Source organism: Dipodomys merriami, unplaced genomic scaffold, assembly GCF_024711535.1.
Source record: "Dipodomys merriami isolate MVZ:Mamm:240054 unplaced genomic scaffold, mDipMer1.0.p SCAF_468, whole genome shotgun sequence".
Taxonomy (NCBI): Eukaryota; Metazoa; Chordata; class Mammalia; order Rodentia; family Heteromyidae; genus Dipodomys; species Dipodomys merriami.
The window spans coordinates 520,399-522,416 of NW_027206033.1; the positions used below are offsets into that span (position 1 = coordinate 520,399).

General features: G+C 36.7%; 1 non-coding gene across 1 annotated transcript; it reads left to right on the plus strand.

Moving 5' to 3' along the window:
* The first annotated feature begins 220 nt into the window (after window positions 1–220).
* LOC138808687 (U6 spliceosomal RNA) lies at window positions 221–324 on the plus strand. The gene has a single exon (XR_011366574.1). It is a non-coding gene; the product is annotated as a U6 spliceosomal RNA (small nuclear RNA).
* The last annotated feature ends 1,694 nt before the right edge of the window (window positions 325–2,018 follow it).

Consider the following 2,018-nt stretch of genomic DNA (forward strand, 5'->3'; position numbering starts at 1 on the left):
GTATAGAATAACTGAATTCCTCTTGCTACACATCTCTTGAACAACTAATATCCGGAATTAATTTGTTTTTGACATTATCAATCTTGACTTTATTCTTAAATATGTGCTTATGTAAGAAATATATGGTTCTAAAATTTCACGACAATATTTTTGAAATTACATTTTGTTGAATTATCTAGTTTAAGAAAATCAATTCCACTTTATATATAAAAAATGTTCTGTGCTCAATTCCGCAGCACATACACTAAAATTGCAACAATACGCAAATTAGCATGGTCCTTGCGCAAGGATGACACACAAATTCGTGAAGCGGTCCATATTTTACAACAGATAATGGAGGGGATGTGGCCAGAAGGGAACCCTAATGCATTCTTGGTGGGAATGTAAACTTTTTCAACCACTTTGGAATGTAGTATGGAGGTTCCTCAAATGACTCCACATAGATCTCCCCTATGTCCCAGCAATCCCGCTTTTGGGCACTTACCCAAATGTTTACAAACAAGACCACACTAAAGCTACCAGCACAACTATTTTTATTGCAGCACTATTTACTATAGCTAAGATATGGAACCAACCCAGATGCCCCTCAGTAGATGAATGGATCAAGAAAATGTGGTATATATACATTATGGAATTCTATGCCTCCATCAGAAAGAATGACATTGCCCAATTTGTTAGGAAATGGAAAGACTTGGGAAAAATTATATTATGCGAACTAAGCCAGGCCCAAAGAAACATAGGTCCCATGGTTTCCCTTATTTGCAGTATCTAATATATGTCTGAGTCAAGCAGAAAAGTTCAGATAAGTTGATGTTAGGGAAATGAACCCTAAGATATGTATTCACATGTTTATTTTTTCTTTCATGCGATTGTTTCTAACACATTTATAAGATTATTTCTTTGTTGCTTTGTATGCCCCTCCCCCACAGTATAACCTCTGCTTTCACTGTATTTTATGTCAGTATAATTTGTGGAGGGGAAGGGGAAAATCAAATCATTTAAATAGGGATACAGGAGGACCCATTGCAACAATGAGATGTACATGTCTTTATGTCGAAAATGAACTTTACAACTTTGGTGGGGGCGGGGGAGCAGGGAGGATTGGGGGGGCAGGAGGAAGATGGTAAGGGATGGGAAGGGGAAACAAAGAAGGAAGTCACAATGCTTGATAAGAAATGTACTCATTTTCTTGCCTATGTAATTTTAACCCCTCTGTACAGTATTTTCACAAAAAAAAAAAAAAGATTACACATAGAGCTCCCCTATGACCCAGCAATCCCACTTTTGGGCATTCACACAAATGATCACAAACAAACAAGACGATAGTAAAACTACCAATACAACTATGTCTATTGCAGCATTATTTACCATAGCTAAGATATAGAACCAACCCAGATGCCCCTCAGTAGATGAATGCATCAAGAAAATGGTGTGTGTGTGTGTGTGTGTGTGTGTGTGTGTGTGTGTGTGTGTGTGTGTGTGTGTGTGTTTATGGGAATTCTATCGTCCATCAGAATGAATGGCATCACCCAATTTGTTACGAAATGGAAAAACTTGGAAAAAATTATATTAACTGAAGTAAGCCAAGTCCAAAGAATCATAGGTCCCATGGTATCTTTTATTAGCATTAAGTAAATATATGTCTGGGATAAGCAGAAATGGTCAAAAACTATGTGCATATGACTAGATAAGGTAATGTTAAGCTAAATGAGCTCCAAGATAGGAACACGAGTGTTTTTTTTTTTTGTCTTTCTTGCTGTTGTTTCTAACGTAATTATAACGTACAATGTGATTTTTTAATTTTTTATATGGTCCTTCCACACAACATAACCCCTGTTTTCACTGTATTTGATGTCGTTGCACCTGCGTCTTGTATATACACTTCTCTAATTTATGGAGGGAAAGGGAAAAAAACAAAATGCTGAAATAGAGATACAGGTTGACCCATTGTAACAATGAAATGCACAAGACACTATGTTGAAAAACGAACTTTACAATTTAGGCGGAGTTGGGAGGGG